This window comes from Pundamilia nyererei, unplaced genomic scaffold, assembly GCF_000239375.1.
Source record: "Pundamilia nyererei isolate P.nyererei 1_Seehausen unplaced genomic scaffold, PunNye1.0 scaffold00013, whole genome shotgun sequence".
In the NCBI taxonomy this organism is placed as follows: Eukaryota; Metazoa; Chordata; class Actinopteri; order Cichliformes; family Cichlidae; genus Pundamilia; species Pundamilia nyererei.
The window spans coordinates 3,912,309-3,934,177 of NW_005187414.1; the positions used below are offsets into that span (position 1 = coordinate 3,912,309).

At 41.9% G+C, this 21,869-nt stretch overlaps 1 protein-coding gene across 5 annotated transcripts in view; it reads right to left on the reverse strand.

The window, feature by feature from the left end:
- The window catches only part of klhl29 (kelch like family member 29), a 264,330-nt gene that overhangs the window by 215,865 nt on the left and 26,596 nt on the right, over window positions 1–21,869 (reverse strand). For 3 of the 5 annotated variants that reach the window (XM_005724914.2, XM_005724912.1, XM_005724911.1), the window contains exon 2: window positions 20,648–20,716. The exons of the other annotated variants lie outside the window; for them this stretch is intronic. The gene's annotated coding sequence lies outside the window, so the exon portion shown is untranslated. The remainder of the gene's footprint in view (window positions 1–20,647; window positions 20,717–21,869) is intronic. 5 annotated transcript variants of the gene reach the window in all.

Here is a 21,869-nt window from a genome sequence, read left to right on the forward strand (position 1 = left end):
CAGATCCACTGAGCGCAGCTTTTTATGCCCAAACGGTCAATAATCTACATGATTCACTCCAAGAACATTATATTGTCCATTTTTCAACACAAAGTGTAACAGAAGCAAAAAGACAAACTTTGGTGCTTTCTTTTTTTAAAGTAACAACCTCCAAATCATTTTGGACCTCAAATGCCAAAGGGAATGTAACAGAGCTCACAGACAGACAACTCAAGTGTGAAAGAGAATTCCAAGTGGAGTAACATCAAACAACGTTCAGCAATCAACTGTAAAAACTGTTGGTGTGGCAGTAAACAACCTTTCACTATTTTCCCAAAGCTCTGACAATCATCACATTATTCACAGTAATCCCAGTCAACGCCACACTGGCCTGGGAAGGAAGATATTTACCTTTAGTATATGAAATGTGTGCGAGTGTGAAAGAAGGTGACAAAGCGCGAGAAGTCACTCATCTACACGGTTAGGCTCTTATGCGTCGCAAATCTACACCCTCAACTTGCTGATTCAAAACTGGCAAAGGCAAATTTCTAAAAATAAAATCACCACTGAGACAGTGTCTTTTAAATGAGTCTCACTCAGAGGGGATAAATACTGTGGCTGTACAGCTAACCAAAGAAATTTGAGTTGGCCTGCTCTTCCATAAGTTGATTGGTCAGGATCAGAGGTGCGGTTGGACGTTTGTGCCAAACGTATGAAAACGTACCAGTTCTGGTACGTTCAAAGCCAAAAGCAATAAACACAGACAAGCTATCCTGCAGTTTTCTGCTGATATGTTATAGGATTGTTATGCAAAAACTCAACTTTTTACCAACTTCTTTTTAAAAACTGCAGCCACACTCTGATTTCTTTGACATGGTGCCATATTGGAGCCAGCTTTCAGCAGAAGTTCAGTAAAGTGTAGCCAGCTGTCAAAAAAAGGTTTAGGTGAGTCTATGGTTGTGAAGTCCATAAGAAGCAGGTTGGTTGAGAGCACATCAACTGAACAATGGACGAGTCAGCCTCGAGATTACAGCCCAAATGTACGGTGACACAAAAATGGAACATTGGTGTTGCAGATTGCCTCTTTGCATCCCTAATAATTATGAGCCATGACAAACTCGCAGGTAAACTTCAACTTGTCAGATCCATCCACTAGGCAGTAATTATACCTGTTGGGGTGAAGCAGTGGTCCGGCTGACATTTTCATTTCTACAGCGCGACTTTTTTAAAAACTACACTTACCTAAAAATAAAAACCACATAATCTAAAAGGTTTTCACTGCAGCTAAACGTGTGCTATCAGCAGCTTGACACAAAAAAGAAGGAAAAGAATGTTTTTTGTGAAACTTTGCAACACGGATGAAGATTTTTAATCTATATTTTCCAGACAGAGGCCAGCAGCCAACCACCGGCAGCTAAATGACTGAATAGTTTGATGTCCTGAGTGAAACCATTATGCTGCGTGAACTAGATAGCGTCTCACCTCTAGCTGTGCAGTGTTTTGTGGATTATTACAATAGTTCAAGTGCGTTTACTCCCAGGCGGCCGTGCCGGCAGTGAAACCAACTCTGAATTTATTCTCCGGTTTCAATAAAGGCGCAGAGATGAGGACGGATAATGCTGATGTCACTCTTAAGTGTCGGGACCGGTTATCTACAGTCCCTCCCCACGCACCCCCCCCCACGCCTTTCCACATAAAAAATAATCAAGAAGGTATTGAAGCAATTTCATTTGGCCTCTTGTGTCTCGAGTATTTTCGAGCACAACGCGGCCCGGAGCTCGACGTGATCCGAGAGAACACGGAATTGCCTGAATAAGCACAAAATCCTTAAAAAAGGTGCTGCCGGGGGGGAGGGGGGAGCTGGGGCTGGTTGTGAGAAAATATTCCTCTTTCATTCCCACATCTTTGTTGGTGGAGCGACTCCTATCTGCAGACTGATGGGAGTCAATTGCCGATGTCAAACGTGATAACTGACAGTTTGCTATAGACACACACACCTAGGCCAATCCAGGCTATAAAAAAACCGAAAGAAAGAAATGAAGCCATTTGAAAAACCAATGGAAAGATCATCCCAATATAGCCTTGTGATCTCATCCACTCCTGGGTGCCGCTGTGTATTTTCCCCTGTGAGGTTTTGGCCTTGCACTGTGTTAAAGATACCTATCAACAAGCACACCTTTAAAAATCTGTTTACCAGGATGCAGGGCCACAAAGGGGGAATATGAGTCACAAACTCAGCCTCGTGTGTGTTCATGTCAATATCCGACTGTCTGATTGTTTTGGCAATCACTTCTTGAATGGGATTGGGAGTGTGGGGCAAACACTAAAAGGTGTGGCATGCAGATGGTAAAAAAAAAGGCAACCAGGCTTGTTGTGGCTAATCAACATGAGTACACAGTCAGTCTGTGTGCTCACTGGGCACAGAGCAGACGGCGATGAAACAATGTGCTGGAAACACCTGCACTATTTCCTGGACTTCTGCTGTCTGCAGTCTTCTGGTTTGAACACTGTTGCAGCAGGACAAGTTTCATAACTGTTTCATTTCGCCTGCGAAACGCGGCAGATTACAGACTGGATTCAATTTAGTTATAATTATTGTTTAAAACAATTATCAGTAGCACATTATTGAAAAGCAACAACCCGACAGCAACTGTTAGCCCAGTGCAATAAAGGAATTCAGGCACGTAACAAGTTAGAGTCAGAGTAGCTGCCATGACCACCTCCATCATTGTTTCAATGCAGGAGGCGTGCCCAAAGACTTAGGGAGCAAAAAGACACACCGAGAATTTGGTAAAGTTGGTCCCCATCCCCTTCCAACTAGTCTGCTGGAACTTTATTCTGATCCCATGTTTGGAAGGCTCTTAAAAAGTCAAGTTCACATAGACGGTCTTCCTCAACTGGATCAAAATGGCGATCCACTAAATCCAATTTAATTTTGAAAGAGACAGAAATTGTAAATCCGGCACAAAAAGTGGGTCAGGAGGATCAAGTGCATTGACACAGTCAAAATATACACACTGTGAGCTGACGCACGCTCAGGTTCAAGTCGTTTGCACCACAGTACCACCCTCAGATGCCTCAGGACCAGATTTGGGGTTGTAACTCAAAGAAAAGCAATGCATTACACACTCTCAGTAATGAGTAGAGAGATTAAAGGTATGTAATTCTACCTAAGAAACAGGTGCAGGTAAAAACAGACACTACAATGCTGCGAGCCTTAGCAGACGTCACTGCCTTTGATACCTGTTGAAGTTCAGGCTCTGGCTGCTGCGCTGGGGTCAGCATACACTCAGCTTTAACATCACTTTAAGTTTCTGGCTGGTTTTGCATTAGCATGCCGTCTGTGCTGATGCTTCCCAATGCAGTGTGCAGATAAATGAATAGCCTGTGTACTATAATTACATTACTTTAATGTAATTACTTTGTACAGTAATGGATTACATTATGCATTACTGGAAAATGTAATGTATTTACAGTAATGCATTACGTTGGATAGCTTAGCAGACCTCAGTGTTCAGTACCTGAACCTGCGGATGAATTCATGGTACACCACCCCATAGATGTGAACAAAAAAAAAGCCGCTTCTTGGTTCTTGTAATGGCCTGACTGCTTTTTGTCCTTTAGGTCTTTCATGAAATTTTAAATGCAGATGTGCAAGTGTGCACAAAAGCATGCCCAATATTGGCAATCACGTAGCATCTCATACTATCCCAGCGAAGAACCGTTTCTGGTAGGATGGAAGTTTTTCCAAAAGCGTTAACAGTGCAAAACAAACTTTTATGGCATTCACAAACACGCTAATAAAAATAGGCTAACTGAAGATTCACCAGTGGGCAAACATGTTTATTTCACAGTAGTCTTAAGGGAGTTTTCACTAAACAACACAGGAAAAAAAAGGCCTCTACAAAAAAATAAGGCCTAATTAAATCTAATCCTGCACTATAAACCTGCCAAAAAGGACTGATTACTTACTTTTTCTTAGCTTTAATGCCTTTCTTTCTTGTATAGATTAATTAGGCCTGGCTTTATATGGAGATCTTGAGGGTTACTACCCTCTCAGCTGTCCTAAATATTAATGAACACACGTTGAGGGGTTGCAGCCATATTGGGTGTGTAGAATCTAGGTGGTTAACAGATTTGATGCCAACAGTTTTTATGGAATTTATCATCAAGACGATGAAAACAATTCGACAGATTGGCAAAGCGATTGGCTTTACTCCTCGTCGTTTAGAGAGACCTCATATCTAGTCAGAACTGCAAAGATTTACATCCTAAATTAACCGAAACTTGGACTGACCTGAGATTTGAGTTCAGGTTTTAGCCATCCCTGCCTGACAGCTGCTAACACTCCAGAATATTTTCCATTTCACCAAAAGTGTTTTCAAAAAGCCAAGCCTTTGTTACAGAACTGACAAAGGAGTGTGTGCACTCAGACGTCTTGATTTTATCTGCTTCACATAGTGTTGAGTTAAAGTGCAGCATATTTAAATAGATAATAAACTTGGCATCCGTAATGAAGTCAAGGCTTTGCTATCATGAGGGCAGTGGGGTGTATGCTGGGGAACAATGAAATTCAGTGAAAGGAAGCTGGTTAGAAGAAAACGCAGACATGGAGAAAAAATGAAACCGAGAGAGAAATTTGTCTGACTCAAAAGCTCATTAATGACAAGGCTAGATGTGGTCTGAACAGTGGCACCACAAATCTGTGAAATCTGGGCATTTTTCCCATCAATAGTTCCAAAACAACAGGCCTCGCGCTAACCAAAGGGTCTCCCTCTATTCAGCTCCCTAAGATCCTCCAAACCAAACAGTTTGGGTGACAGCTGGACTTCCACTCTTTATGGTGAAGGGAAGCGCAGTTTGGACTGTGCTTGAAATCTGCAACTGTGGGCCAATATACACAAGATTACAGCCCACCAAGGAATGAAGATATAGCAAAAAAAACCTTCTTCTGGTCTCATGAAGGGAGATCAGCAGACTGTAGGTAGCTTCCAAACCCAAATGTGTGAATCATAAACTTGTACATTTATGCTAAATTGCAGTAATGCAACTCGAGGCTCTGTGAAAGGTCATGAAAATAGGGGTCTTATTGTGGGAGCAAACGGAGGGCAGCGAGGCTGAAATGGGAGCGAGGAACAAATGGCCTTACACTAATGCTTTCTGCAGCTGCTCCACCTTTGGTTTATTGTTCCACTGTGCCTATCAGAGAAGGTGCGGGAGGCCATTTGAACCGAGCCTAGACTTGGGGCCGGGGCAGCACACCTTGGCCTTCACACGCTCCATTAAACAGGGAGCAGGGGGAAAAAGTACAAAGTATCTGCAGCTCTTGGCTGAGAGCCGCTGCTGCTGACACAATTACTAGTTCCTCGTCCCTTGTCTGTGCTAAAATGGCTGCCTGTAGCCATGACTGGAGATGCAAACAATAGAAAAGCTGCAGACTAGCGAAAAAAAGCTTTCAAACACCCCAATGTTTTCTCCATTTTATTTGTTGCGTTCAAGTGTATAAACTTGGATTTGCAGACACTATGCCTAGTCCAGTCCTATTAAAATAGATCCAGGTACTAGTCTAAAGCTTGATACAACAACGAATCTGAAACACTCTTTGGTGCTAATAAAACTATTTGTGAAGGTGAAAAAGGTATGAAGAAAAACAACCAACAAGCTGCTCTTGAATCCTACCGTCTCAAACTCACTAGCATTTTTCCCCAAAGGCAGAAAACAGCTGGTCTGTGATTCATCCCCAACGCTCACTAATGTTCTCCCTTTCTTCCTCTCAAACACACAGCCTCACAGTGCCCACTTTCTTTAGCCAGTGGACAGTTTGCCAAGCAAAGCTGGAAGCGAAATTCAAGTCTCATCGAAGAAAGTGTTTTGTTATGCAAGCCTACTTGATTGTAAAAATAATTGGAGCATCAAATGATTCGAGGCGTTACACTGGTGGTGTGTTGGCAACAATAACTAGGTTGCAGTTCGCTTTCCAGACTTCATTAAGCCGCGCTATATGAGATAAGTAGGGAAAAAACGAAGAGAGAGGAAATCTTTATAAAGATTGCAAATTCACATGTAAACAAATGATGCACCTTACACCCATTAAGGCACCGACTCCTTTGGTCTGATTTAAGAGTGAGCAACGCCGCAAATAAACCACCTTAGTAGTGAAATGGGCTTCCCTTTATTTTACAGAGGAAGCGCATATGATGTCACATTTATGACATGTCGTTAGAGCCCGATCGATATATCGGCAGGGCCAATTTATCAGTCGGTGCTAACTATCTGTGGTTAACTGATATCAGCATTTATAATGGCAGAGAAGAAAGAGCGAGAGAAACAAACAAATGCCACAAACAAAAAGACCAACCGATCCAACTGGCTGTTGGGTGGAGCTTTCGTCCACACTGAGACGGCGTTTTTGGAAAACTGAGCTTTTTGAAAACGCTCTCCAAAGTGGATACATTTGAAAACGCCGTTTGCGCGTCGCAGCGTGGACAGCGAAAACGAAGGCTTTGGAAAACGATGACACATTTTAGTCATATGATGCAGTCATGTGACCAATTCAACTAAGATGGCAGCTGTTTTGTTTGCTCTCAATTTTGACAGCCCTATTAAAGGTTAGTAGCAGTTTGCACATGCTCCAGATAGCTCCAGATAAAACTCGGCACTCTTCCGCGACATTTCAAAGAGCCGGAAAGTAAATAAACGGCAGACGGAAATGAGGCAGGTCGAATCGTCTCACATTTCACGCATGTGCCGTACAGGAATGTAGCGTTTTTGAAAACAACAGTGCGGACCCGAAGCGTTTTTAGACGAAAACGCCATTTTCAAATTTATCTGGATTAGTGTAGACGTAGACTTAGGCTACTGCCCGCGACCCGGCCCCAGATAAGCGGAAGGAGATGGATGGATGGATATAATAATAATTTTTATTCTTTATTAATTGAAACTGAGATAAATTGTTATTTGTGATTTTTAGTTCATATCTACTTCAGTTACATATCCCTGATATTTACAGTACTATTATTTCTTACATGAATCACTAGCGGGGGAAAAATATCTGCCAATATATCCGTTTTTTAATTCACAAAAAATGTGTATTGACCTTTAAACTCATGTATCCGTCAGCTTTAGATATCATCCTGTCCGTCCTCATCCTTTGTTTTTATTGCTTTTAAATAAATTAGTTTTCATAAATTTTTATCTTTTTAAATACAACTGTCCTCAAGAGCAGCTGTAATTATTCACTTTTAATAAATCACCATCATTAAATCTACTCGGTTCAATCTCGTTGAGCCAAAATAGGCAGTTTGCAACTGTGAAACAAAAATGATTCAAATGCTTTCATTATAAAAATCGCCATGTTAAACAAATCGGAAACACAAGCCGAAGTTATCGGCGTTAAGCTTCTCTGTAACTAAGAAGCTTTGTATTCTGACCTAAAGGTGCAAACGGCAGAAAGAACGATAGACAAAGAAAAAGCAGATCCTGCATCACCTGAGGGAAACATAAAAAGGTTCATTCTGGCAAGTCTATTTCCCCTCCCAGAATAGAGCAGGGTGCATAAATGATTATCTACTGCCAGGAAAAAATGTGTCTGATTGGATTAATTCAAACGAGGGTCATATCAGAACAAGAAACAATGCATTTTTCCTCACTCTCCTACTGTGTGTTTTTATTTTAATTGAGATGGCCCTAATGGAGGGGGGAGAAGAAAAAGGCAGACAGCGGGAGAGATCATGAAGCAGGACAGCCTCAAGTCAGCTCCAACAGAGGGGCCCTGCTGACCTAGATCCAGGCTGAGCGGGGATGATATTAGCAAAGCAATTAAGGGAGATGACAGCCGTCAGGCAGGGTCAGACTGACAGGGATAGCAGTCTGTCTCCCGCCCTCTTGAGCATGTTCTTTCATTTTCTCTCTCCCTCCTGTAATGGCTATTGATTTTTCACAACTAAACAAGAGGCTCTCTCCACCCAGAAGTGCCTGATTTGGTAAAAAAAAAGAAAAAAGAAGAAGTTTTAAAAGGAAAAGTGAGTGGAAAAAAAGAAGAAAGTGTTGATGGCACGGGTGTAATGTGAGGGGAAGGGACTGAGGCTCACAGGTTGGTGACCCTGTCAGTTCTTTGCTTGGATGTGTAGAAATCACTCGGGGCATGTCTAAAACTTAACTCCCAAGAGATGATAAGAAAGTGGATCTTAAACTTTAAAAAGTTGTTCTGCATTTTTGCCACGGGGATAAAAATAATTATATAATATCTGGGGTGAAATACAGCAAATTCAACTTTTTGGTGGTGTGAAGCAGATAGAGGAAATTCAACCGTAGAAAAAAAACAGCAAATGAGGAACCCGTGCATTCATAAATGTTTGATCTGTTGGTTTATTTCATCACTTCTTTAATCATATTTTTGTATATAATTTTGCTGCACTAAACACTCTGAGCACACATAGTGCATTACTCAAAAATGCTTAGAAATTCAATATTTCAATGACCAAGTAGTCCATACTGCAATATAACATTTTTTATCCTTTCTTGAAACTAACTAAAATGTTAGTCTACTAGCACTTTGAGAAGAGTTCAGAGTTCATATTGAGCTGTATTTACACATTGGAGAAAACAGCATTCATCCTCACAGGAAGATTATGTGTTAAAATCCATTTAACTGAGCGGACATGATAGATTACTTTAAAAGAAGCCTGGATCGTTGTTCCAGGAACCATGAAATTTGGTAGAAAATGTCTTTGTTTCTGCGTCAGTCTACTGTACAATCAACTCCTCTGCTTAATACATGTGTACACCATAATTCATGAGTGAATTAGCAAAATAAACAGCAAATAGAACGGGCTCTTCCTGTCTCCTATTCCTCTATCAGCAGGCTTATTAGATCACTGTTGTGAGACCCATCTCTTGGTTTGACAGACTAACTCCACCATTTCACCATGGTCCAGCGAGGGTACTCCTTAATCGGCTCTGTAGACCCTCGACGAGCTGGTGGAGCGCTCTGTGCAGAAGCTGGTTGAGAACTGGTTAATGTGGTGGCTCACTGAGGCAGCAAACTTCAAACGGTCGAGTCTTTCCAAGTGATGATAAACTCATCATAGAGACATTTAACCTTTGCTCAGTAATTTATTGCCTCAAATTATATTTATTGGTATGTTTTATTCAAGTAAATGAAAAAAAACATTCAAGTAAACATGAATTCACCTGAACAGATAACCTGCTGAGATTCAGCTCTTAATTATTTGGTCCCACCTCTCCCCAGTCACATTGTAAAATGTCAAAATAAGTTGAAAGCGAACCAGTTTACACCAGTAACCAGACATTTGGTGTGGTGTAGAGACCCGGAGTTAGAGACTGAGAGAAAGAGAGAGAAGGGGTATACACAGAGGATGAGAACTTAACTGCTCTTTCAAATTATAATTAAACCATCTCCCTTAAGAGTCTTTTTTCTGACTTTGGATGTGCTGAATCTCAGAATGATGGAGTCGTGCCCTCTGTCTCAAATCTGCCTGCACATTCTTGCTATTTTGAGTGCATTCACACTGACAAGTACAGCTACGTGTACAGAGCACTGCAAGAACCCAGATTAATTCTCACAGTTAGTGGCTGCCATCTTATCTAAACCACGGAAGGGACCCCCAACCAATTTTCATCCAGTGGGAGGTGGAGGATATATCAGGAGTGCTGACTGTGATGCGAGCTAGCTAGTATCAGCTGTTGATTCGATCTAGCTGGACTTTTAGTCACTGAAGATAAATGCGTTGCTAAGTGTGATGTTTATGTGTGTTAAATAGTCATGGCTGGAGCTTCCCACATTCAGTTTGGGGACTACAGTACCCCGTCACAATTCAAACCAATTCAAATCAGTTAAATTTTATTTATATATCTCCAAATCGCAACAACCGTCGCCTCAAAGCTCTTTAAATTGTAAGCCCTACAATAACAGATGAAAAACGCCAACAATCAGATGACCTCCTATGAGCAAGCAATTGGTGACAGTGGGAAGGAAAAACTTCTTTTTAACAGGAAGAAACCTCCAGCATAACCAGGCTGAGTGAGGGGACGCCATCGGCTGTGACCGGTAGATGGCGGCAGGATAAACGAAGTAAATACTGCACTACATGGAAGTATACCCAACTTAAAGTACAGCACAGAACTGCTAAAAACTGAGGAAAAGTAAGGCCTTCAGCATTTATGAGTCTGCTGATGAAGCACAGGTGTAAGGAACCTAATTACCAAGTGAAATGTTTCGATAAAATAGAGAACGACATACGTGCTGCGACAGTCGCAGAGAAAACAAGATTACGGAAAATCTCATAAAAAACATATTACAGTGCAGCTCCATTAAAATGCCCACAAACCATACATCCTAATTAGTTTACAGCAATTACAGGAGGGACAGTGCCACTTACATCACTCGCCCATTCAGCTGTCACAGAGCAGCGTACGAGCCGCTAAATCCCAGCATGCTTTGCTCCAGGCATGCCACTCAGTGGTGCTGTGTTCGACATATCTGCTTTAATCTGATCTCGGTGGGTGGCTGTAAGACTGACAAAAGCAGCAGAGGTTGGCATACAGAGAAGCAAACTCAACACAAAAACAGCTGAGTGATAGTCGAGTGACATTATGAGACATAACGACTGAGGAAAAAGAGCCGGGAGAGGCTCGGATTAATGCGCACCGGATGGATTTAAAAATGTGTTTAACAGTCGCGATGCAAGTTTGTTACAAAACTTTGTAGGTGGCATCTTTGAAGTAACACCTGCGCGACAGACGGACGGAGAGCCGCGGTGCTTTAATAGACTTTTCACTGACGTTAATTGTTTTTCTTTCATCGGCTCGTCTAGCCGCGGAAGGTCAGCGCGTATAGACGAGCTTCTTTTTCAACTGCTCTCAAAAGCCAACGCAACCTGCTCATCCGACACCTCAAGTACACTCAAAAAAAAAAGAAACAGAGCCAGGTACTCACTGCATACTGAACTTTTCTCCCCAGCTCAGATTCTCAATGCTATAGTGCCAAGTACTGCTATCAACACAAATTTCTGCTTCAATCTCAAAATCAATTTTTACAAGCGGCACTTTCATTTTTTAGGGGGTTTACAGCTTGGAAGGAAAGACGGTTTCGATGTGTGGGTTTTGAGGCTCGATGTGAATTTTGATTATTTTAGTAAGCAGCGGGAGTTTAAACTGAAAGGTGATTTGTTTTGCCTCAGCAGTATGCAGCGGTTTCTGAAAGAAGATTCGAGGGCAGCGGAGTTAAGGAAAAACACATATGGTGCAGGAATGCTCGCTCACAAGTATGAGCCCCTATAGTGTTGCTTTGACATCTGCGCTACACATGTGTGCCATCCATAAAACTGCACTAGGATCACTTTAATCGTTTTACATGCACACTAAAATGCACAACCTGTGGATCATCGTAGAGCTTCCTGGATCGTGTCATTAAAGCCAGGGCAAAACGGTGAAAAACAAATCTCCATCTACAAGAGCCCGGATAAACGCATAACTGCAAATGACCTGTAGCATGTCGGTAATGGCTCACTACTCGGAATCTGTATTCGCCCTGCCATCTCTGCTGAAAGACAATAACCTTTCGCATAAATGACAGCGCACTCCTGAATCCCAGTTTAAGTGGAAAATGCAGTTAAATGCTTTTCTCTGTCTCATGCATGCCAACCCTGACATCTTTGTCACGCCTGAGAACGGCGGCGGACATCTGAGACGCCGTACATAAGCGATAGGTGACATAATGAGTTGCACTCTCTGGATGGCTATAAAGGCTCGTGTCAACATTTATGCAAATAAAAATTTGGCAGCAAGTACATTATAACGCAGTGGCACTGACCGCAGATGATAAGGAGCTACATCTGAATTCTTTGATAACAGTCCCTGTTGGGAAATTAATTTCGGCAGAGGACATTTGGTCCGTACAGAGCTGCGATGTAATTAAGGTTAAAAAGGAGGCTTCATACCAGGCATGGAAATTGCTTCCTTTTAAACGTATCTGTGAATCTGACAGGGGCTGGAACGGGGTGGACACAGGATATTCACAACATCGGCGTGCCGTTTTACTTTTTTATTTCATTTTCTTTAAATGATGCAGGACAGGAAGCAGTGACACTGTCTAACAGCTCGACCCAGAAAGCAAAAGAAGAAGAAATCCTATATACATTTTCTTTTTTTTGCCTGCAAAACAGCTTGAGTCAGCTGAAAAATGGAAAAACGTTCAATCAAGTTTAGCAGACAACAAGGAGGAAGGAACAGCAATAAGTCATGGTTTTTATATCCATCTCGGATATTGCATAATGCATTGTGTAGGCTCTAGTTTATATGCGCATACTCTCAGTATCCTTGAATACAATAGCTTGACCAGATGCAAACATATATGAGGAAAAAATACAAAGATAACAACCTTTTTTTATAGTCGCTTCTGTGGTACGTGGAGGAAAGAGCAATGTAATAAAATACAATATAATGTTCTGCAAATATGAAATTACCTATGATTCTGTTCCAGAAGCACACACTGTTTTATATCTGAGCTCGAGCTGAGCGCTGCTCAAGACATTAAGTGAAACAATACACCGCATGTGCAGCGATAACCATCTTACAATAGCATGCCAACTAATGACGCAAACCAAGCTTTGATTTACGGGTCGTGACTTAACGCTATAGCCGGAGCACAGATGCCAAGCATAAAAATCAATACGACATTACTTGCATGGAGGCCGGGCAATAGGGGACGTTGAGGTGTAGATATTCTTAAATAAGACAGCTGACATGACAGACATACTGTGTGCTCTGAAATGGCAAAGCCCGCTGCTTGATATCATCAGGCTGCAAGACGTTTTCACCGAAAGGGGGACACGAATGTTTGGCATGGAGGGCTGAGGCGAAGCACGGCTGACAGGACTCTGTGCATGAGTAGATGGATGGATGGACAGCTGGCGATGCTGAACATTTTTCAGCTTTCTCTTTGCATCATATCGCAGCGTTATACTCGCTTTCCTCGCCCGAGTTGGCAATTTAAAATGGGAACTGAAGGGGTCTTTCAATAAACTGCCCGGTAAAGCCTATTTATCGACGCTTCTCCAATGCAATGATTTTTTTTCTTCGCGTGGACGCTTTTGCAAATCCCAGTATTTCTCCAGCTCATGGGTCTAATCAATGAATTGCAGCCGGCAGATAGCATCAGACTTATTGTTTTTGTCCCAGCGTGCTCATCCTCGGCTCAGTGATGCACACGCTACAGAGACTGATTTATTTTTTAATTTCAGTGATTTTTTGTGTCTTTTTTGTTTTCTGGTTAAACACAAATTTAAACAAATGAAGTTTTATAACCCTGAGCACTTTTTAAGGTGGAAGGCCAAGTGACATTTTGAAGCTGTAATGAATACAGTACGGTTTTTTTCCTAGCCTATTCAATTTACAGTGTGCTATTTGAAATGCTGCACATAAGAGCTTATAAAAACGGTCATTTAAACATCACTATAAGCACATGACGGTGAGCCAAAGCAAGGCTGCCTCGCACCTTTTAAGCTGCAAAGCAGAGAAATTTTATCTGCTGAGCCAAACGTGAGCCGACAGTTTTTAATGACTTTTAAATATTATTGCCTTTATTGTAGTCATCTGCTCCTGATTGAGGACATTAGAGGTAAAGTGGTAGGGTAGTTTTTTTTCACCCCCATTCTCCCTTATGATGTGATCATACCGTGCAGTCCCTCAGGGCGCTTTAAGGAAAAGCGACAACACCGATACCATGAAAATGCCAGCATGCCCCATTCACAGATATTAGCCTCAATGGCCTGGATAAGATGCCATGCTAAAACCCCTGCTGCGTGTATGTGCGCGCGTTTCTGTGTGTCAGCCTCTTCTGATTCTATGCTCCTTTAAACCACGGGCCGACCCCCTGCCGCGCCGTACGTCTTAATCACTCCAGGGGCGTGCAGGAGACAATGCCTCACTGTTTATGTGACAAGAATATAACCGGGTACGTACGACAGCGCGGGTCGCAGTCAGTGTTTACGAATGTGCGTTTATGTTCCGACTCCGTTATGGTCTGGTGACAGCATGTGAATGGGATCCCCGTGCTCCCACCCCACCCCTTTCTATCATTAAAGATGTGTGTGTGTGTGTGTGTGTGTGCTGTGAAGGCCAGAGGTTGTCTTAGGAATGGCACCAGGCCCTGACCTTGCTCCTAACCCCCTCCCCTTCCTACACACCTGATTATTCTCAACCAAGACAATATCAGACATGCGCCTCATGGTGCCCAGGTCAGAGGTCATGTCATTAGTGCCATTATTTTCTGCTTAGAACATTACTTTCCCCAGGACTACCCCCCTCCACTACACTTCCAACACTTCCTGTCTCTGCAGCTTAATACTTCAGCGCGCTGTGTCCCAATGAATGCCTTTCTAAAGGTTTTTTCTTTTCCCCTTCGTCAGCAGGTGAAGACACTCTGTTTTAATAATAGTGGCAGACGTAGGGTTTTGAAAAACACTATGAAACATTACATAAGGCAACTTCTGCTGTACTCCGCTGAGTTGAAGTAAGTGGTTGTGGGAGATGAGGCACCTTTTTGCATTTAATGTCTTTATCCCGTCACAGTGGGACAGTCCATTAGGTGAAGGAACATGTGTGGATAAGCACAAAGTGTAATATTACAGACTTTAGTTAAAGGATAAAAAGGAATATACTCCAAGCAGCCACAACATTAAAACAACAAAAGCTGAACAATCTAAATGCTATTTTCACCTGGGATTTTGGCTTCAACAACAAATAAGCTGCTGCTGCTGAATGCGATTTTGAAAACTCAGTTTCGTTTTATTCCCGAGTTTTGTATCCTACCACTCTGATGCACCCTGTTGTGTTAAAGCACTGTGTGGTTTGATAAAGTTAATTATGGTATGACTGTAGGCTGCTTTATTGATCAGCTGTGTCATCATCTCTGAAATTTTCCCAAGACATCTAAGTAAGAAGTATCATTCTCTAAGGCTGTGGGCAGTCACACAGAGACCTCTGGCGTGACGTGGCATTTTAGCATGTACACATTCTGACATCCACCCAATCTCGATGCCTGTTGCTGCAATGCTAACAATTTCTCCTTCCTTGAATCACTTTGGGTCCAAATTTTCAGATAAAGTTACTTATGCAGCCATTTTTACTGTTCCCACCTCAAATTTAAAAACAGCTGTTCACTTTTTAATTAATGCTAATATCTTAATGTATCTATAGTGTAAAATCTATACTATTAAATGAAATATTAGCATCGCTGGAGGCTAGATTCTAACTACATTGCTGGTTTGAACCGAACTGTGCATAACGACATTGAGCCCACATGGTAACATAGAAAAAGAAGTATTTTCAAGTAAGGATATGAATATCTTTGGGAAGGTTGTTTGTTATTTATTTATTCTTGACCTCGGGACCTTCAGAAAATAATGTAAAAATAATGTAAACCCAAGGTCTGGATACTGGCTACAGCATCTCAGTGCCTTCAGTGAATGGAGTCACAGAGCCAAGGGAAAGATTTATTTTTTAAATCTCATTTTCATGGTAAATATATTTTTCCTGTTACATTTATTAAAAGGAAAAAATTACGTCGTCTTTGCTGCTTGAAACATACCAGCGTTTAACAGAGAGAGAGCCTAAAACGGGTGCAAAACATACATTTTCTTTGAATCCATTAATGACGACGAGAGATTTCCTGCTCAGTCTAAAGTCAAGGTTAGCCCTTTTCGAGAGCACAAAACTGGAACTTCATGTTCAGCTTAATCAAGGTGACCACCGGGATTTATTAGTATTCACTGACAAGAAGGAGTCAATGCACACGCCTCACAGCAATTTACTGCACTCCTCAACAGGAGAGATGTAACTTTCTTTCTCATTAGCCGCTGCAGACACTCTTCCACTCTTTTATTTACCTCCACCCCTCAACCTTCCTCCACAATAGCGCAGAGGATGGGCTGCCAGATGATAGCACCTTTGTCTGAGCGGCTCTGCGTGGCTACCGGAGGGACCCGTTTTCCTCCTCGCAGAAGCTTGTCATCTATCATTACTTGAGGCGGCCTTGAGAATGATTCTGGCAGACAGCTCAAGCTTACCGTCTGGGGGCCCAACATAAACAGCACACTGCTGGGCAAACAAGGGTGATGATGACCATTATTTCCCAAGATATGTGGTTTAAAAAACAAACAAACAAACAAAACTTTATTGAGTTTTGTTGGCAGGCAGTGCGACATTTCTGATCATTAGAATTCGGTATTTTCTTTTTCCTTTTCACATGTTGCTGTGTGGATTTAGGGCACATCCACACCAAGAATGTCTGGAGCAGATAAAACACTCTAGATCTCTAATTCTTTTTGGTTGAAATTTGAACAGCAGCATTCAGACTTGGCTGTGAAACAAATAACCACACCATAGCCCCATGAAAATGCAACTCAGCGTGCTACTCTGAGCTGAATGTGGTGCAGTTTGTTTGGCGTAAAACAGTCGTACCAACTAATGGAAAAATCCCCAAACCGCTCTGAGCTTTATGGGCACATGGAGACAGATGGTAACACCTTATAGCCAGCGGGTAACCACTAGCTGTAAGATATTCCCATAGACACTTTCAATTAGTGGGTAGATGGGTTAAATGCAGGGTATCAAATAGTGGCCTTCAAAGGTTTAAAGACCATTCTTGTAATATCACTGAAAGCGAAAGATTACTGTTGGATTACTGATTAGTAATCCAACAATTAGTTTGGACTGGAGTATAAATACAACATAATAAGGCAAAGGTGACTATGGCTGTTCTAGACGACCAACACTATCACAATGGCCTGGTGTTTAAATCAAATAAAAGATTTTACTATTTAAATACATAGAGGGTGGACATATTAATAAAAATAACTCAATCTTTGACCAGTTGGGGGTAGGGCTGTGCGATATGACCAAAATCTCATATCCCAATATAAGAATTCTATCGTCTGATAACGATATAAATCACAAAAATGTAACATTTCCTGTAAATTCTGTGAATCTCGGGCAGCTCGACTTGCGGGAAGTGTTTCCAGCTGGGCGTCGTGGACCTGGAGTCGAGTGTTTTAACCGATGCATGAAACGATACATTTTTAGACATAAGTTGTAACGGCCGCCGTTTCTTTGTGAGTATTTATTACACGGCGTGCTGCCCTAACCCATTCCTGACCTGAGTGGAATGATCTCTTATGGCATCAAGGGTTTGGTGACTGGGTTTTTTTATAGTGACAAAATTCTAGAAATTTTGAAATTAATGAATTTCCCCTTTTTCCTTTTAAAAAAAACAACAACTATTGTAGTCGTTTAAAGGAACTCCTAAGGTATTCGTTTATTTTTTTTTAAGTATTAGAAGGTTTTAAGAGTTTCTTAAAAAGAGGAAAGGAAATGCAGAAAGGTCAAAAGTAATGAGCTGCTTAGCCATGAAGCTCCCAGCATGCAGTTTTTGTGCTGATGCTAATGCTAGAGGAGGTTTTAAGCCCTGTGGTTACTGAGTCAGGAGAACACTGGTGACTTTCACCAACTAAACACCTCAGCACTCAGTGACCCCACTAAGTAACTTTACATGATCTTTGCAATAATAACTCCTACTGCTGATCAAGTAATATTTAGGAGACAAACTGACTTGGCAACAGTGGCCTCGTATTTAGTGCGCTCTGTAGAACGACTGAGTCTTTTCAAATGTTTGGAAGGGCAGACAGCATGGCCACCTGGGACTGGGACCAGAAACACCAAGGCGAATTTAGATGAAAAGGGGCGGTCCAATTCTTTTGTCCATGGAGTGTAGTCTTGAAATGACTGAAACGAGTCAATAAAATCCTACAGTGCATCGTTTGTTGATTTTTTCACGTCATCCCCAAACTAATGCAATTATAACTTGTAAAAAAGAAGCGATCCCAAAAAAAACAACTTTATAAATGCTAACAGTGCATCAGTGATGATCTCTGGATCTGGATCTCTTGCCACCTTCTAGCAGCACAATGATCACACAAACAAATAACAGGCCTTTCACACTCTCAAACCGTGACGCAGTTCATTTCATCACAAGGACTGAGGACAACTGAGACATTTCTCGCCTATTAATATCAAGTAAATTGAGAAGTGCAAGTGTAAATTGGCGTTATAGGTTGCCAATTTCGTCGGCTACTGTAAAATACGACTTAAATTTATTCAAGTGAAGTTTTCATTACATGAAGCAGTATTCATAATGAATCCATACACTGACAGAAGCTAATTTCTAAAGGATTAAGCATATCAATCTCACTGTCACCGCGTCCCTTCTTTGCTCAGATTTCTCTGACAAAGCTATAACTCCTTGCCAGAATTTTTTAGGCCGTGTTAGCAGCTCCAAGAATGCCTGATAATATCTCAGCCCACTCAAATCTCAACACTTGAACACTTTAAGAAAACCTTTCCCGAACAGCACTTGTATTTTCAATCTGCTGCATTAGACTGACCAAAATGTAAACACTCTACTCCACACCTGGCCCACTGTGAGCTGTGGCAGAGCATTTCTGTTACTTAATAACTAAGCAAAGAAATTCCTGATGCACAAAAGCCCAATGTTACGCTCAACTGGTAATTACCAACTCGTACACTACTTGAACCAAAAAGTGGTAAACACCGGTGGTTAAAAATTCCAGCTGTGTTATTAGACTTCAGCACATGACGGACTGCAGGGAACGGCCTATAGCACAGAGCTATAGGGATGGGTATCGTTTAGGTTTTATCCGATACCGGTGCCAAATCGGTACTTTTGAAACGGTGCCGGTGCTCAAACCGGTGCTTAAAGAATGGAGAACACAAAATTGGTCCAAAAACCTCTCATGTTCAGCTGTTTTTTGTAAAAATATAACAATGTTAGCCTTTTCTGCAGCTATGGGGCATATATGGTATCACTCATGGCTGGAAGCAGTGCTTAAACAATGGAAAAAACACAAACGTTGTCCAAAAACCTCTCATGTTTAACTGTTTTCCACTTTTTCTTTGGTCATTTTAGCCTTTTTTGGCCAGGGTGAAGGGAGTATCTGCCATCAAACAAGAAGACAGCCGCATGTAGCTATGATGATGTTTGCTAGTTCACCTTACATGCATTAATGTAATAACGTGGTTAGCCTACTCAACGTAAATTAGCTACTCACGCAGAGAAGAACGGCTGCTGCCACCATCATCCGTCATCATTTCTGCTACACTGGCAGGGCTAGGGGCCAGGACTCTCCTCTTCGTGTTTTTGGGTATGTTGCATAACAGGCAACCCACCCGCAGTAGATGCGCTCGGTGTGAGGTCTCGCAGCAAGCTATCAAATACGGCGCATTTCTGGGCTTTTAAAAAAAACGCTATGCGTCACCAGGTGTTTCATCGGATTCTTGGTGTTACCTCCTTTGACAGTATCACAGTATCAGCTTAAAGCACTTGTTGCTGCTGAGTTTGCGTCTTTTGCTGTGAAGTACAGCCAGACTTTGACCGCTTCGCCTTGGGCATTTTTAATCTGTAGCTCTGCTCTAACAGAACGTACGTACCTGGCCCCGCCTACTATCCTCGGAAACGTAAAATGATTGGCTAGAATCTAAAGTGTATCACAGCTCAGGGGAAAAAAGCACCGAAATAAAGCACCGAAATGTGCGCTGCTTTTCGGTCTGGTTACTACCGTTTATGTCAGAACCGGTGCCATGATACCCATCCCTACCGAGCTATATTTAACCTCAGACTACAACACACAAGTTGCAACTGTGATCAAAGGGGAGGCATTAAAAATGCATTGAGGAGTACAGATGATTTGCCAAATCTAAAAGCAGGATGACTGTGGGCCACCTTCCACAAACCCAACACCATAGAGTGATTTTACACCTGGAGCACCCCAGTGAGATATGAACCCAGCAAAGAGCACACGTAATGAGCACCGTTCATTAGTGATGCACTGACCCAAGACAGGACATACACATAATCACAAACACACACATGAAACCCCGCCTCGATGCCTGTGGCGCCCATGCCTGGTCACCTCGCTCCGGGATCAAAGGCAGTATGTTGTTCTAATCAGTCCTCACAGTGGGCAACCCCATTAATTCAATTCTATTTCATCAGCGGTGAGCAGACCACCGGAGGGGTCTGCACATTCCTGGGGTCCCGCGGTCCAGGAGTAATCCTATCTCTTAATGACCCGAGATCAGACTCTAGCCCAAGTAATTGCTTCGAGACCAACTTTGTTTTGCTTGCCGACATAACTGCGAGATCATCGCGGGAAAGAAACAAAGACAGACACAACTCATTTTATGGACACGGCAGGGAAGTCAAGCAGAATTAATGACACCATATATCAAATAATTCCAGACAATCAACCCCCCGCCAAACCAGGCCAACACTACACGTTATGCACAGTAAGCTGTATCAAACAATCAAGGTTTTGTCAGCTCGCATTAGAGCATAATCAGATTAGATTTTTATAGCCTTTCTCCTCTACAGCAATATCGTTAGTAAAATTTGTGAAATTAAAATGGCTCCAAAGAGTTTCCATGGAAAAAAAAAAACACAATAAAAAGACATGGCAGAATATGACTGACTCATGTTTTATTGTGCTTTTGTATTATGCCGTGTGGCTTGTCGGTGGCATAATAAGATGTTTATTGGGACTTAAGATAATGAGCTTTTCATATCTTACCGTACCTTTGGTCTCTTGTGGATGGGGATGCTCATCACAGACAAATTAGATCTTTTGAGTATTGCTGTCTACACCTGCAGAAACAATAACAGTTGGTAAATGGGAAGGCTTTGAGAAAAAAAAAAAAGCACTGCTATAAACGCGGTCCTAATACTCTGGTGTTCTCAAAAATTAATAAGAAACAGGTTTCCATTCACTCAAAGAGTATGAAAGTGAGGACAGATCTACACACAGACGTACTATTAATGGCTCTACAACAGTCCCGAGAGAATATCGGAGGTCAACAATAGACAATTGGCAGTGGGAGACAGCCAAACTAAACATATATGGCTGGAAAGCTCCTTGGGATTAGTAGCAAACAAATGTCTGAGTCAAAATGTGAGAAAAAAACCTTCCAATAATACACAAAAGTGAAAGCTCTGCTCTTTTTGAGATGACGACAAAGGAGTTTTTGCATGGGACGTGACACTTCAAAGGGCCTCATTGTCGCACGTAACAACAGAGCTGGTGTTGGTAAAAACAGCGATCATCTGACTCCTCGACGGTGGCAGCCTTTGGAAGTCACCACGTCTCCTTCTTTGTTTGTGTCTGTCTGTTTATGAAAGAGTACGTGCTTCTGTTTGGAATCTATGCACAATGACTTTTTTTGCTGAGAACAAGTGAGGTGGGGGGGGAAGGAAAAAAAACAAAAACTTGGTAGACATCTTTTTATCGTTTTGATCACCGCAAATAAAAGAAATAAAGATCAATTTGGCAAACAAAGAGGCTTTAAACAAAACAATCTATGGTGTCGGGATTTTGTTGTCTTTTTGAAAAAAAATTTCATGACCCTTTTGCACGGCAGCGTACAATTAAAAAATAAAAAGAGTGTAATCACATTTTTGTGGATTCTCTAATATCTGAAGAGCACGGGGCTTCAACAAGCAGATATCCACCGCAGGTCACGCAGGAGCCGTTTCCACAAAATGTTAGGTGAATTAGCTGATGCCCCTGCAGCACACAATAGGAGATGACGCAATCCCACTACCACATTTACTCAGTTACGGTTTAGATAAGGGTCTTGCCTTAGTACAGGTAGAGCACAGGAAGACTGTTTCCTAACTGCGTACTGGACATCACACAGGCTTCGTACAGACTAGAAAACTGGCAGATTAAAGGATGTTGGATCCAACTGCGCCAGATATTGTCAAAAGCACTACTGTCATGTAATATATATATATATATATA